This window comes from Phyllostomus discolor, chromosome X, assembly GCF_004126475.2.
Source record: "Phyllostomus discolor isolate MPI-MPIP mPhyDis1 chromosome X, mPhyDis1.pri.v3, whole genome shotgun sequence".
Lineage (NCBI taxonomy): Eukaryota > Metazoa > Chordata > Mammalia > Chiroptera > Phyllostomidae > Phyllostomus > Phyllostomus discolor.
The window spans coordinates 7,601,363-7,617,983 of NC_050198.1; the positions used below are offsets into that span (position 1 = coordinate 7,601,363).

At 41.5% G+C, this 16,621-nt stretch overlaps 1 protein-coding gene across 6 annotated transcripts in view; it reads right to left on the bottom strand.

Annotated features, from left to right (window-relative positions):
- SH3KBP1 (SH3 domain containing kinase binding protein 1) overlaps positions 1-16,621 on the bottom strand; it is a 317,351-nt gene that overhangs the window by 244,719 nt on the left and 56,011 nt on the right. The gene's annotated exons all lie outside the window — the stretch shown is intronic.

The following is a 16,621-nucleotide window of genomic DNA, read 5'->3' on the forward strand; positions in this document are numbered from 1 at the left end:
CAGACCCCCTAATCCAAATCTGCATTTCTGCATAATTCCCTGGGGGGCTTATAGCACGTTAGGCTCTGTCGTGACCCGGCTTCAGAATCTCCCAGGTCGTGTTTTGCTTGTTTCCCTTTCACACGTGGGAGAAGGAGTAGTGGGAGGTACTCAGAATCCATATTCCAAACTTTTTCAGGATCTTCCCGATAAAGCACAGGGCCAAATCCCCTCCCCACCCTCTCTCTCAGAAAGTATGAGTAGTCAGAGTAAATATAAAGGGAGTCAAAGAGTAGACACAGCCTGCTTTTTCAATTTAAGCAATATATTTTTCCATCTGTGCTGGCAGCACTGACACTCGCATTACTGCGCATGTTTCAAGCTACTCCTACATCATCAAAGCAGTAGGACCTGCAACATCTTTTACTATTAAAGAGCTTGATGTGCAACCCAAATATGCCGGGATAAATAACTCTTTGAACTTATGAGACCTACTAATTGCATCCATTCCTAAAAATCAATATACTTCAAGAAACTTTTTAAAAATTCATATGTTTGTTTCTCTTCTTCAAACAGCATCACAAGGCATTCACGGCAAGTTGTGGTTCCAAATGAATGTGGCTGCATGTGAAAAGAAAGTCTCCAGGTAGCCTACCACCCAGCTTAGCCAAAATTCCCAGCAGGTTCTCAGAACCTGACAGATTGGGGTATTTCCTCATGCTAACTACAGTTTGTATCACTGTTATTGTTTTAACAAAGCCAAGGCCACCCAGCTAATCCTGTAGCACAGTGCAAGTAGGAGCGAGAGAGCAGGACTCTGAGGCCAAACCACCCGCAGGCTCAAATCCAGCTCTGCATTGGCAAACTGTGCTCCCCTGAGCAAATTGTTTAAAACCTCTGGTCCACGGCAAGTGCTATAAAAAAGTTTGCTATTTTCCTCACCCAGAATGTGGTACCCCAACTGTTACAGACAATAGAGCAATGCACACACTAGGTCCTCAATTATTACTACTGGTTAGAGAACACTCCACCCGGATTGCATTTCCTTCAGTGAATGTTCCATTACTGAACACCAGCAACCTTTTGGCGTGTCAAGGGAGGTGCTTGTGGGAAAGTACTTTGCTTTCCTCTAATGGCAAAGGGAAAAAATACCCAGAAACCAATGAATAGAATTCCCCTCTTCATCCAATGTAAAGTTAAAAGCCCTCCCTCTCCAATCTTGTACTTGATACGGTTTATGTATTCTCAAAAAGTATTATTATAGAAAATATGAAAAGCATTTAAGCGGGTGAAAAATATAGTCTGCAAACAGTCAGCTGGTACCAAGTATGTAACAGTTATTAAAATTAAAAAATGTTGATTTCCAGAATATTCTCAGTAGACAAGCACCAGACAATATGGCTTTCACAGTATTAATACTATACAGTAACATATGTAGTAGTAAGACAGCAGAGGGAATTGGGAAAATGAAACTATTTTAACTACCCATTTTCATCTGTTTTTAAGCACTCATGACAAGTGAACAAATGATATATTTGTTCAGCATGTACTTATGAAATACATTTCCCCAGGCAGTTTCACTAGCCAACTCTTTAACAAAAACTGAGTTACCATAAGAACGAAACAACCATGTTGATTTTTTTTTCATCAGAGGCTATACTTTCTAAGAATATCTGTCCTTCCAGTTAGTTCTTACAATGCCATTATGCAAAATCGGGCTACTAGGGTTCAAATACCAAGGCTGACTTTTAATAGATCGGCAATCTCCACCAAGGCAGGTTACATTTCGGAGCGCCAGTTTTGCCAGCTATGACACGGGAGTAATCATTACAATATTCCATGTTGATTCATTGTCCTTTAAACTGATACCCAACCATTATTATTAATATTCATGAAACTGGGAGTTACTAATGATCGCACTCTCATTTGGCAAGCGTTGGATCCCATGCTGCAATATATCATGTAACACCGAGGAACCTCACATATATAAATGAAACCAACAGCAGCTTGGTAAGATCCATCTCGTGGGAAAAAAAAATGTTCCCTTTTTACTTCAATAAGTCACTACCTTAGATAATAGCAAATAAATTACATGCTATGAAAAACTGAATCATTAATGACTCCAAAACTTCAGATTAATCTTCAGGTTGTATATTAAATTCAATTAACCTTCTGAATATTTAACACAATCCTTCTCTATATTTAAGACCATTCTAACCACTCTGGGAAAAATGGGTAGACGTTAATAACCTACCAATCCCTGCCATCAAGACAGACACAGCGACAGGGCACAGGGCTGAGAGAAGCCTCCGTGGCCACGCAGTCTGGGAGTGGCAAATGCACACCACAAGCCAAGGATGGCTCTGTGGTAAGTTCATTAGAAGGAAGAGTCACCTGTAATTGTGTTTATGCTTTAATATTCACTTGCACTTTCCAATTGAAAGGAAGAAAAGGATATAGTGTTTAGTGAAGTGGATGAAATTCATTTAGCTTTCATCGCAATGAATGGAGACAGACCTAAGTGTGTCTACAATGAAACTAAAATGGGATGGCTGTATCCATGATGATTCTTTTTTTTTAAGATTTTATTTATTTATTTTTAGAGAGGGAAGGGGGGGAGATAGAGAGAGAGAGAGAAACATCCATGTGCGGTTGCTGGGGGGCGTGGCCTGCAACCCAGGCATGTGCCCTGACTGGGAATCGAACCTGCGACACTTTGGTTTGCAGCCCGCGCTCAATCCACTGAGCTACGCCAGCCAGGGCCCGTGATGATTTTATAGCTTCAGTCACCCTGTATGGCTCTGTGAGCTGCATCCCAGGCAGAACTGCAATTAGGGTGACCAGTTACATAGCTAGTAACATACTTCCCCCTGCCTGAGAACCATCGCTTGGCAATTGTGCTATGATGTTATTTGCAAGGGCCATTTACAAATCAGCTACACTCCTGCATTACAACAGGCCTGAAATTAGGTTGCATATTCATCTGGAGGGCAAGGGAATGTGTTCAGCTTAAAGTTGGCAGCATTCTTGACTTGACTGTCACCTTAAAACATTGTTAATGGAATCCATTCAAATTCGAGTTTTAAAATAAAAGGCTGAGTTAAATTGAATAAAAAATATCAGAGGCTAAAAAGGAATGAAGGTATACAGATTTTTAACCACCACTGACAGGAGAAGCTCGCACTATAATTGCACGGATTATGTGTACCAAAGACATCATCTGTCATGTTACAATTTGAACCAAATAACAGAGTGTTCCCTGAAAAAAATATCAATAAGCACAAAGAAGCAATTTTTCAACATTTGAAACCACATAACCCAGCACACTCCACATTCAACTGTATTTCAAAGTTCCTATCATGTGCCACCAGAGCCTAATGCCGTAATTACTCATTTAACAGTAATAGCTGAAACTACTTTCATATGGCAGATGTACTTTTTTATAGTCAGATTGGCAATTATTCCAGCTTCAAGATTTGGAGATAGCAAGGACTGGGTAGAGGCAGGCAAAGGAGTAGGGGGGATGGGACATCTGTCATAGTGCCAACAATAAAAATAAAAAAAAAGATTTGGCAATCGAAAAAGTTGTGCGCACATTCATGACTCTGTAGCTGAGAAAAAAACAGTAGAAGACTCAGTTGTGAGTATAAGCCAAGCTGTTAAAGAGCAGTTACAGAAAAATAGCAATAAACCAGATTCCTTCTCTGTTTGTACACATGAAGGCCCCAATAATAGAGTGGTTAGCAGTTATAACTTGATAGTAATTATGAGTTGAAATAGTTGTAATGTAGCTTTTGCCCATAATCCATCAACCTAAGCAAACCCCACGTGACCAAAGACTTCAGCAGGTGGCATCACATTGCAGACAGTGAGATACCGCCTAAACATGCACAGCCTTGCTAAGGATTCATTCCCATTTTAACACTTAATTCAATGGCAATTACAGTTTCCTATAATCATGACTGAAGCATACATCTATAATAGTAAATATTTTAAACACAATTTAAATTTACTTTTCCTTCCATGTTGTGTGAAACCAGTTCCTTTTTGGTTTTAACCTGGCACTCACTGGACTGATACTATCTCACATCTTGACTGAAGCCTTGTTTTCTGGCCAGGAAAATTGCATCCCTCAGAGGTTCATGGTCACCAGTAAGTTTAGAAAAACAAGGTTCACTGTAAGAGGAGATAGCGGCCAGGGTGTCCTCACGCCACCTGGGAACCTTGCAAGGCCACAGAGCACGTGTCTGCCTTCGCTGCCATGGGTCACCAGGCTCCTCCCTCTCGGCCTCCATCTGGGACCACCTGCCTGAAGAAAGCCGGGGCAGGATGTGGTTTGGCCCAGACAACCTCTCAGCTTACGCACGCACGCAGGCAAGCCCACTTTGTTTTTCACACAGACTCCCAGACACAGGATATCGTCACTTTGTTGGTTTTCTTAAGAAAAAACCTGGTGGTCCCAGAGGAAGTATGACAACAAATGAAACACTCTTTCCTCCATGACAAGCAAAACAGGCAGCGAAGGGCAAAAATGGGCTGACTTCAGGCACCTCCTTCTACAAATCACTGAATATACAGAGTTGGAGAAAAGTAGGTTTCCAGTTGTGAGTACACGAAACATGGAGTTAATTCTTGTTTTGTTACTTATTAGTATACTATTGTCCATACAAACAACTGGAAACCTCCTTTTGCCCTACTCTGTATATGTGTGTGTACACACACGGCTTCTGAGTAAATGCGTGTTGCGACCACACATTAAAGAGGCGTTCACCGTTTTACCCTCACTCTCCCTGAACTTCCCTCCATGCTTTCTGATCTAATCTTCCTCAGTGGCAGAAAGATGATGAAATGTACCTGTGATTCCAAGGGGTGGGGATATGGGGAAATACATTTGTTCAAATCCCTTTGTAAGTCAAGAAACTAAAGTGAAACAAAATGTCTCTGCAGCGCTGGAGGTGTGCTGCCCACTTGTCATATCCTTCAGGACACACCGTGCGCCTTCAGGATGTGCCTCAGCTTGCTTGCTAGCTGCGGTCACGTGCCTTCCGGGTAGCACCCCCCACCAGCCACTGACCTGGGCGGCATGCGAAGGCGGGGGGTGCTAGTGCCTGGCCATCTGTCTGTTTCTGTCTCTTCTGTCTTGCAGGCTGGCTGGCACCAGGGCACCACTGCTTGAGGCTCTCCCTGCCCCACCCCCTCATTCATCTCCATGGGCATGGGCATCATCCCCTCCACAAATAAACCTCCCGCACTCTTACTTCCAACTCAGCACCCCCTGCCCACCGCACCCAACTGACAAACACCATCTCTGTATGTTTCCAGTCCCTAAGATTGGCTTCATACTTATATTAATAGTTGATATTTGTTCACTGAGTAAGTGTGTCAAACACTACTCCCTAGACACATGATCTCATGCATACTCCCAAATACAGTAGCAAAGAGATATACTACTGTGGTTAGTATTCCCATTTTTCAGAAGAGAAAATAGATGCATACCCAGAGGGCTAAAATAACTTCCCCAAGGTCTTGATGCTCATACACCTAAACTCGAGCTTTTTGAATCACTGGGCACTACTGCTTCCAGTCCAAGCCTGACTGAGCCCAAGAAGGCAGGAATGAGTGAGTGAATGAATGAATGAATGAATGAATGAATAAAACAAACAAACAAACTCATAGAGCCTAATTAACTTCCCCAAGGTGGCAGAGCTCAGCTGGGACTCCAAACCACAGCTGAGTCACCAGTATGTGATAAAAACAAGATGCTGTATCATTACAGACTCACATATCTACAGACGTGATAAAATTCAAACCAAATTACGTAGCAAGAGATCAATCACCCCAGCTCATTTGGTACTTTCATTAACCTTATAGTCACTTGGAAGACAAGAGGAATTGTTTTGAAAAAAGCGACTTAAAAAAAGTACTATACACCTGGGGGACTACTTCAGTAACGAGAAGCTGAAAAATAAAAGCACCTCGATCCCTGAGGACAAGTAAACAAATCAGATCAAAATAATTTATTTTTAAATAAACTTTTAAAAAATCTTAGAAATATACCCTGGCCAGGTGACTCAGTTGGTTGGAGAATCATCCCATATACCAAAAGGCTGTGGGTTTGACCCCTACTTAGGGCACATACCTAGCTAGGTTGCAGGTTTAATCCCCAGTTGTGGCACGTATGGGAGCAACCAATCGATGCTTCTCTTTCACATCAATGTTTTTCTTCCCCCCTTCCTCTTTCTCGAAAATCAATAAACATATCCTCGGGTGAGGATTTTTTTTAAAGTTTTTAAATCTTAGAAATAAAGATACAAAGAATGCACTATTATTAACATTTGAGCATTTCCCCCTATACTCAAGGTTTGATAGTTTGTATATCATGCTGCATATACAATTATGTACCCTGCTTTTTTTTCTTACAGCATACATATTTTCTATATTGCTGCATACATTGTCATAGCCCCAAATTTTAAGGTTATATAGTATCTTCTCAGTAGGCAATGAAGTCTCAGCTGGTAAAAAGAAAAACAAGGAATACACATAACAACTAACATGCAAGCATTGCCCTGACCAGTGTGGCTCAGTGGGTTGGGCACCATCCAGCAAAGCCTAAGGTCGCTGGTTTGATCCCCACACATGCCTGGGTTGAGGGACTGGTCCCCAGATGGGGCACATATAAGAGGCAACTGATCAGTGTTTCTATCCCTTTCTTTCTATCCCTACCCCTCTCTCTAAAAATAATTAAAATTTAAAAAAATAAAATAAACATGCAAGCCTGCAACCACTGTTCAGCACATCATCTTCAATTGGACTGAGAGCTCCACTGCTGAACCTGGCCTGGGTGAATTTCCTAGAGGTTAGGAAGATTAGTTCCTTTGGAAACCCTCAGGCCATATTGCTTTTAGAAATCAAAACCTAAGACCTTGGGCTATTTAAGTGGCCACTGCCACGACCATCCAAAGAGTAAGCTAACTTCCCAACAGTGTCAATAAGCCCAAGTATAGAGAAACAAGCAACAAAGCGAGTCACTCATTGAATAAATATGGATAAGCACTGCCGTGCACCAGGCACCAAACACACAATGCTGCACAGATGCCTCAAAACCTCAGTCCCATAAGAAAAAGGGCCATTTGACAAGCAGCAACAGATTGAAAATCCCAAGAATGACAAGTGCTACTGAGGAGAGAAATAGGGCACCACAAAGGCTTGTAAAAATGGGTATTTGTGAGTCAGGAAGGCTGGGAAAGTTTCCCTGGGAAAGCATAAGCTGAGCTCTAGGGCTGAGAGGCATTATGGGGTGCAGGGATGTGAGGTGGGTGATGAGGCTGGGGATAAAGGTAGCGGGGCCAGCACACAGGACCTTGCAGACTGACCACATTCAAGAAGAGTTCAGTCTCTTTCCTAAAGATAAGGGAAGGCAAAGGAGGGATTTTAGGGGTATGTGGGGTACATGGGGAAGGAGGTATGATCAAATTTACATTAAAGACCATTTTGTAACTGACGCCCCAGTGTGAGGCAGAAACCGCAGAGGCATCAGGGCAGGAGTGTGCCCAGGAGACCAGGCCCAGGGCTGCATGCCGCATCCAGGTCCTTCTCATCAACACGGTCTCTGAGGCCCCCATCTCCTCTTGCTCGCACTCCCCTTCTCCCCTTCTCCCCTCCTCCACTCTTCTTCTCTCCTCCCATTCTCCTTCTATCATTGGCTCCACTAGTCTCCAGGCTAACCTCAGACAGGCCAAATACTAATGTGTCCTTGTACTTTCTCGGAGCAGTGAGCGGAACTTGCCTAAATCCCAGCCGTAACCATCACAACACAATGACAGAATATGTACATGAGGAGAGATGCCTGGAACACCCAGGATGGTCTGGAGAACTATGGTGTGTATGAAAGGAGATGGGAAAACATTTTTTTTTAATTTAATGGAAAACAAAAACAAGAGTTAGAAACCCTAGAACAAACCAATGCTGAGATTCATGACCACAGATACAAGTGGGTCTGGGATACAGCCTGCCCACTGGGATTTTTTTAAAGCTCTCCAAGTGATACTCATGTGCAACCAAGGTGGAAACCCAGTGACATTCTTTTTTTAACTTTTTATTTTGAAACTATTATATACTCATAGGAACTTACAGATATAGTGCATAGAGTCCCATGAATCCTTCACCCAGCTTTCTCCAGTGAGAATCTCTCCCATGACTACAGTACAATATCGAAACATTGATACACTACTGTTAACTACACTACAGACCTTAATTTAATTATCAGTTTTTCCACGCACTGATGTGTGTATGTAACTGTATATACTTTGAGCCAAGGTATAAATTTCTATAGCCACCATCACAATCAAGATACGGAACTGTTCCATCTCCACAAAAGAACTCCCTTGTGCTACCATTGTATAGTCCTACCAGTCCTCCCCAGACTTGGTCACTGTCCCTTGGCAGCTAGTCATCTGTTCTCCAGCTCTATAGCATTGTCATTTTGAGAATTTAATATAAACAGAATCACACAGTATATGACATCTGAGTTTGATTATATTCACATAGCACAATACCCTTGGAATCTGTTCAAGTTGCTCCCTGTATTCATTCTTTGTTATTACTGAGTAGTCTTCCATTGTATGGATGGACCAGGGTGTGTTTAACCATTCACTCACTGAAGGACATTTAGGTTGTTTCCAATTTGGAGCTATTATAAATAAAGTTGCTATGAACATTCCTCTATGCAATTTTGTGTGGACATACATTTTTATTTCTCTGGGATGAATGTCCAAGAGTACACGCTAGGTCACTTGGCAAGTACATAATTAGCTTTATAAGAAATTATCAAACTATTTTGCAGAGTGATGAACCATTTCAGATTCCCATCAGCAATGTAGGAAAGAACCAGTTTTTCTATATCCTCACCAGCATTTGATGTTCTCACTATTGTTTTTTATTTTAGCCATTCTAGGGCCCATTCTAATAGACACATAGTACTGCCTCACTGTGGTTTGAATTTGCATTTCTCTAATGGCTAATGATGTGGAAGAACTTTTCATATGCTTATTTTCCACCTATATATCCTCTTTGGTAAAATTTCTATTCGTGTCTTTTACTTATTTTTAATTGGGTGTTTTGGCTTCTTACTGTTTATTGTATTTTGAGAGTTCTTTATATATTCCAAATACAAGTACTTTGTCAGACACGTGTTTAGCTAATATTCTCTCACAGTCTGTAACCTGTCTTTTCATCCTCTTCACAGGGTTTATCACAGGGCAGAAGTTTTTAATTCTGAAGAAATCTAAGTAATCAACTTTCTCCTTTAATGTTCTTTTGGTATGATGCCTAAAAACTCTCTACCTAGGTCTAGGTGAGAGACTTTCTCCTGTGTTTAACTCTGCAACTTTTATAGTTTTATGTTTTACATTTAAATCCTTGGTCCATTTTCAGATAATTTGTATGCGGTAATAACGTTTAGGTTGAGGTTCATTTTTTGCCTCTGGATGTTCAATTGATCCAGGACCATTTGTTGAAAAGGCTCTCTCCCTCCATTTAATTGTTTGTGTCCTTTTCTTAAAAATCAGTTGTGTGTATTCATTTATTAGTTACAGTGTTATTGTGTAAATTCTTGAGATGTTCTCTGTACAGAATCATGTCATTTACAAACAGGGCCAGTTTTATTCTTCCTTTCCAATTTGTATGCTTTTATGTCTTTTCTCAACATTGTGCTGGCGAGGACTTCCAGCAGCATGCTCGATACAACTGGTGAGAGCAGACAGCCTTGCCTTGTTCTGATGCTCAGGGGAAAAGCATGTGGTCCTTCACCATTTAGTTATGTTAAGTGTAGGGTTTTTATAGATGCTCTTCATCAGATTGGGGAAATTCCCCTTTATTCCTACTTTGCTGGGAGTTTTTATCATAAATAGGTGTTGAATTTTGTCACATGATTTTTCTGCTTCAATTGGTATGATTCTGTGACTACTTTTTTTTCCCCCCATAGCCTGTTGATGCAGTGGATTATGTTAACTGATTTTCAAACATTGAAGCAGTCTTCCATAACAAGAATAAACCCCACTTGTCATGGTACATAATTCTTTTTATGTGTTGCTGGATTTGTTTTGCCATTATTTTATTGGGAATTTTTGTGTTTATGCTCTTGAGGGATATTGGTTTGTAATTTAGTTTTGTTTTGTTTTTTGTACTGTCTGTCTGATTTTGGTATCAAGGTAATACTGGCCTCATAAAATGCTTTAGAAAGCATTCCCTCCTCCTTCTATTTTCTGCAAGAGATTACGTGTAATTGGTGCTAATTTTTTTAATGTTTGGTGGAAATCTCCAATGAAATCCTCTAGGCTTGGATTTTTTTTTGGAAAGCTTTTAAATTATGGATTCAGTTTCTTTAATAGTTAGAGGATGACTGAGATTACTTCATCTTGGATGAGTTTCAATAGTTCATAGTTTTCAAGGAATTGGTCTATTTCATCCAAATTGTTAAATGTATATGCACAGAATTATTTGCAGCACTGTCTCATTATCCTTTTAATAGCCACAGGATCTGTAGTGATAGCCCCTGATTTAGTCTTAATATTACAATTTGTGTGTTCTTTTTTATTTTTGTCAGTCTTCCTAAGGATTTATCCACTTATCCCGTTTGGGTTTTGTTCAGCTTATTGATTCTGAAGGTTCATCCCTTATGCCCAATTTAGGGAGTTTTCAGCCATTACTTGTTTGAATACTTTTTATTTGTATACTCAACTTCTTCTGGGACTCCAGTGCCACAAATGTTAGATCTTATGTTCTTGTACCACAGGTCTCTGAGGTTCTGCTAATTTCCTGCTCCCCCCACCCCCGACTATCTTTTAGCTGCTGTTCAGACTCGGTAAATTTTATTCATGTGCCTTCAACTTCACTGATTCTTTCCTCTGTCATCACTAATCCATTAAGCTCCTCCAGTAAAATTTTTAATCGGATCATTCCAAGATCTCAGTCTTCCTGATAATTGATATCTGTTGATTATCTTTTAACTTGTGATTTTCCTGGTTCTTGGTATAATAAGTGATTTTTTATTGTATCCTAAGCATTTGGGCTATTATGTTATAATGTTTAAATAATTTAACATATGGACAATAACAAGGGGGATGGAAACAGGGGAGGGAGGTGGAGGAGTGCTGGGGTGGTAGGGAGGGCTGGGGGGAAGGCAGACAACTGTACTTCAACAACAATAAAAAAATGTAAAAAGTAAAAAAATAAAATGGGCAAAGAAAAAATAAATAAATAATTTAAATTTTGGCACGCGGTCACCCTATTTAGATTAAGTATACAGGTCCTGAGCTCCTCTGGTGGGCTGTGATCTCATGATAGTTTAGTTTCCAGAGTCCCTGCAGTGCTATGCTGGTGTCTTTCATTTGTGTCCCCTAGAGGTCAAGCTAGGAACCTGGATGGTATTCCACACTATAGTCTTTATTCTCAAACTTCTTGGCATGTTGACTCCAGTCAGATTCATGTGTGAGTCAGTCAGGAATTTGCCCAGCACTGACTGTGTAGCTTTAATGACTCTCGTTCTCTAGCTCCCTCATCTCTAAGATCCTCCCCACTCTCTAGTAGAAATGGTGATAGGGGCCACTTACTACTCCCTGAGCCAGGGGCAGGCAGGTAGAAGTCCAGACTCCCCATCTGGTCACCACTGACCACATGCCAGTAGATGAGGGAAGAGCTACCACGAGTCATCTGATGCCATCAAGTACAGTACAAAATTCCAGATTCTCCACTCAGTCTCCAGCAGAGGGAAGAGCATTGCCCCAGACCATTTGCTATCTTTATTTGGAGCCACACACTTAATGGCTTAAAACAACATCCACTTATTATCTCACACTTCTGCAGGTCAGAAGTCCAGGTGGGCCCAACTGGATTCTCCGCTCAGGGTCTTACAAGGCTGATAATACAGTCAGGTTGGACTCTCACCCAGAGGCTTGGGAGGCTAATTCACTGCCAAGCTCACTCAGGTTGTTGGCAGATTTCAGTTCTTTGCAGCAGCAGGTCTGTTTCCTTATTGGCTGTCAGCCATGCTCTGCCCTCTGCTCCAATAAAATTGCTGTATTCCTTCTCATGTGACCCCTCCATCTTCAAAGCATCAAGTCCCCCTCAAGCTTTGAGTCTCTCTGACTTCCACCGCAGACACTAGCCAAAGAAAGTTCTCTGTTTTTAAGGGCTCGTGTAATAAGACTGGGCCCACCTGGGTACCCCCTTTTTTACAAGTCAACTGTGTCATATAACAATACAATTACTAGAATAAAAGCTCATCACAATCACAGATTCTGAGAATTTGGGAGTGGAATCTTGGGGTCCATCTGTAGAAATTCTTCCCACCTCTCTATCACTAGGGAGATGACAGGATGGAGTTTGTTATTTACTCCAGAGGTTCTGAAATGAGAATATTAATTCTGTTCTGGCTGGTGTGGCTCAGTGGATTGAGCACTGGCTGCGAACCAAAGTGTCACTGGTTCGATTCCCACTCAGGGCACATGCCTGGGTTGTGGGCCAGGTCCCCAGTAGGAACCATATGAGAGGCAACCACACACTGATGTTTCTCTCCCACTCTTTCTCCTTCCCTTTCCCTCTCTCTAAAATAAATAAACAAAATCTTTAAAAAAAAGAAAAAAATATTAATTCTAATGGACTCAAATTGCATATTCTTTAGATATTATTATGTTATTTATGTATTTGTAGTAAATGTTTCTTACAATTTCCAGCACGATTACACATACACTTTAGAACTACCACTATAGTATTTTCAACTGTAGAACTACAGGTCACAAGCTACCAATCCATGTGCTTGAGAAAAGGTATTACGTTAAAAAGGATTAGGCTGCCTACTGGGACCACTGCACAAAAGGAGTGCCCAAGCTTTCTCAAGCAGTGGCATCACCTGAACTTTTCCAAATACTCTAAGGCCCTTATCCCAACTCCAAAATTCTGACTGCACAATATGCTTGGCGCAGAGCCAGGCCTGGAGACTTGCTGCCTTAGATTCTCCTGTGGGACCCCACACTTCACAAGTGAAGTGAAATATCCAGTAATGGCCACAGCAACATCTAGATGGTCTAGATTTGGATCCGCTAGAAAGCTGGGGGTTGAAACACATGATTTCAAAGTTCCTTTCTAGGTTCAGACTCGATAATCCTGTCGTTAAGACAATAAGACTCCATTATGCATAATCACCAAGATCAGCTGTGTCAGGGGACTGTTCTCCCTGAGTCACAAGACACCCCCATCACACATGCTTCCTGCACGGCAGTAGTGATAAGCCTGAGGAATATGCCCAATGCTGTGGGTTCCTATTGATAACATATTTGTCCGTAATTACTTCGGACCTTCCTTGGAGTTAACAGTTCTCACAAGGGCTTCTAACAGGTTCCAGCTATTAGTATTAGAATGTTGTTTTCTAAAAAAAAAAAAAAAAAAAAAAAAAAAACCTATATAATCTGAGCTGGAATTGGTTGCTATCATGGGTGTGCCCCATGGATGGGGAACAACTGGGTAGTCAAACATCTGGATTATTTACCACTGATAGAAAAGAGTCTTCTTCTCAAAAGCATACACTGCATACTGTAAAATAACCTTTCCTTGCAAATTAGTAAAATGAAATATTTCCCTAAATTGCCTTGCTTTCGGAACTTGTAGGAAAAACAGCAGAAGCCCATAAATCCAAGCAATGGCTACTCTTTTGAATTGAAATAGCCGATTTCTGAATAGAAGCCTTCAAAATTTGGAAAATAAGCTAACAACCATGGTTCTTAAGACAGAAGTAAATCCCTGCTTTGCGCCACTTGTTGAAGTTAATTAGTCATTCCTTCTTAAATCATGAATAGCAAAGTAACTGTGAGCCTTATCAGAGTGGCCCAGGTATACAAAATCTCGAGGGGCCACTGGGGGAAGGCACAGACAGCAGGCAATAATAGTGAGGGGTTAATCCCTTCAGGATGTTAAGAACCCTTCAATAACTCTGTCGGCTGGAGATCTGGTTCTACATCAGTCTGCCAGGTTCCAACATTCTCTCTGCTCCTCACCAGCTTGTGTGAACATGGGTGAGTCTTTTTACCTTAAGGTAGCTTATTTACCTTGTCTGAAAAATGGGCACGATAAAAATAGTACCTATGCCACTGGGTGGTATAAGCATTTAACAAGATGAAGCACATGAAGGACTTAGGCCCCTTCCTGCCTGGCATACAGTAAGTGCTCAATAAATTTTAGTCACTGAACAGAGACACAGGCAGATTATACACACAAGCCCAGGCAGCCAGTAAGCCTGGAATACAATAGAGCCACTATTATTCCATAAAGTAACACAGCAATCAGGGCCAAAAGTGTGGGTTTATTTAGCATATTCTAACAGAGCTGGTGATAAATCCAACAGAAACCTTCTCAAGTGGCATTTTAATCAGGAACATCTTTGTAGAACAACGTCTAATGTGTGCTATCCAGAGTACAAAATGACCAAAGGCCAGATCACAGGAGCTAAAATGGTCATCCTGTGGAAGAAGTTCCACTTGTGACAATCCAACAGCCCATTGACTGTGTCTCACTTGTGCTTCCAGCCTCGTCGAGTAGCGTAGACCCCACACCCCCCAGCACATCGCCACTAGGCGTTGCGAGCATAAAGGGGCTCCGTGCATTCTATTACATGGCATGCCTGGAAAAATTCCTGCTGCCTTTTCAAGAGAGATGAGGACTTTGAAAACAACCTTCTATGTAGCTCACAAAATGGATGGCCCTTGGGTTGAAAGTTCTATTTTTCTTTGAAATTTGATCAGAGAGATCCACTTCAGGGTTTCTGAGTATAGACTAGCAACTTGGACATCTGTACTTTATGCCACTTGTTGAAGTAAATTTGTGATTCTTTCTCCAACCATAAACAGCAAAGTAACTCTGAGCTTTATGTCAGAGTGGTACATGTATGCAAAACCCTGATCTTTCACCTCACTGATTATAAAACAACCACCACACTCACGAACCACTGCACACGAGTACAGAAAAGGCTCTAGATACGCCAAAGACAGATCTCAGACACCTAGCCAATGAAAACCGAGGCAACGGGAAACTGAGCTGAAAATTGTTGCACTCGGCATAAGTTGTGCAAGCGCCAAGTAAGCCCACCTTGGCCTTCAATGGCGGAGCCTGTGTAAAATGTACTGTTACCTAAGACACAGAATAGCAAGCAGGGAGCACAGCTCACTTCCTCACAGACAGTCACATCAACTGAAAGATCAACAAGCACAGTCTTTTAACCCTACCGCAGCTTCCTGCTTTTCTACACGTCTATTTGTGAGCGACAAGATGTCAAGGGCCTGGGTCCCGCTGCACTTCACCAGAGGCCCCTCCCAAAGCAGTCGTGTGCGCGCACACACACGCACGCACACACACACACACACACACACACGTCAGCCTAAGCTATAATTTCAAGACTTTTTCTTTCTTCAATTCCTTTGGCTGGCCATTTAAAAGTGTGTACCTATGGACATGTGTCAAAAGAACCCAGAAAAAGCCTTCCAGTCAGTCATTTGAGGGACTAAAGTACAGCGTTGCCTGGATGTGAGGGATAAGATTCTGAAAAGGAGCCACTGCAATTCAAGCCAACATGGGGCAAATGAACCCCTAAGAAGGAGACCACATCTGTCTATAATAGGTGGCTGTCTTCCTGTTTTAGGTGGCAGTTTCAGGTCCCAGAAGGGCAGCCATGTTTTGTTGCTTTTGTTTTTGTTTTTTTTTTTTAAGTAAATGACTAAGGATTTCATCCTGGTAATACTTCCTCGTATTAGATACCATATTATGTCCATTATGGTCTGTTCAGAAAAAATATCCAAACCTGGGAAATTAGACAAAAAATGATGCTCATATGACCTTTCAATGTCATTCTGATGCATTTTTCTAATAAGCTCCCCTCAGGGGTCATCTGATTCTGTCTGGAAATGTAACTTCATGTTACTAACCCTTTACTAGGACCTTTGACAGCCCTCTAAAAGTCAGAGAATAACATGCAGGAAAATAATAAGCTATGCAGCTTTCTCTTCTATCTTTTCTTACAGAAATTATAACCCCAGAGGTTAAGATTTTGTTGTCGCCTAAGACATGACCCATTTGGAATCTCATTTAGCAATCGTCTTTGCACATTTCTCTTTCTACTGCCATCTGAATCAGTTTCTCATGTCCTTACTGAATCAGTTTTGCAATTTGGCTAGTTCTCTCATTAAATGAGTTCGGAAAAATTTTGACACATGCTCACCCTCTATTTGGATGACTTTAATAATTAAAGAATGAGTCTTTGATAGTTCCTGGGTCCACAATCAGACGGTGCCCAGGAGACTGAGCTCTCTGCTGCAGGACTGGCGCCTGCCACACCACCACCCACAGTCACACCCATAGGGCAGCCACGTGGAGACAATCAGATTCAGGCTGGTTAGCTCAGGCAGCTAGTATGGCACAAATGAGGCTCCGGCACAGGTGTGACACCTCCTCCCATCCACAGAGGCCACAGCTTTACACCAAGAAAAATATACATTGAAAGTGAGTGATGGCAGCAATTCCACTCCTACGTGTACATATACAAGAGAAATAGTGCCTATGTCCATAGGAAGACTTATACAAGAATGTTCGAGGCCTATAT